Below are 410 nucleotides of genomic sequence, written 5' to 3' on the forward strand. Positions count from 1 at the left end.
CCGGTAGACTGTCTATATTATTGTTGTTGAAAATTTATGGTTTCCTGGGTAGAAAACCGTACCGGTTTCATCCGGTAGACTGTGGCTTTCATTCTTATGAAAGCATTTTTTGCAAAAAAAGTTTTTTTTAAAATAAAACCGTACCGGTTCTGCCCGATTGACTGCCTATATTATTGTTGTTGAAATTTTTTAGAAAAAATAATGTTTCCGCAGCAGAAAATTGTACCGGTTTCACCCGGTAGACTGTCTATATTATTGTTGTTGGAAATCTATATGTAGTTTCCGTGGCAGAAAACCGCACCAGTTCCACCCGGTAGACTATTGGTTTCATTCTTATGACAGCATTTGTTGCAAAAAAATATATATTTTTAAAAAATATAACTGTACCGGTTCCGCCCGGTAGACTGTCT

Source organism: Diachasma alloeum, unplaced genomic scaffold (assembly GCF_001412515.2).
Source record: "Diachasma alloeum isolate Michigan unplaced genomic scaffold, Dall2.0 Dall_scaffold_00284, whole genome shotgun sequence".
NCBI classification, from domain to species: Eukaryota; Metazoa; Arthropoda; class Insecta; order Hymenoptera; family Braconidae; genus Diachasma; species Diachasma alloeum.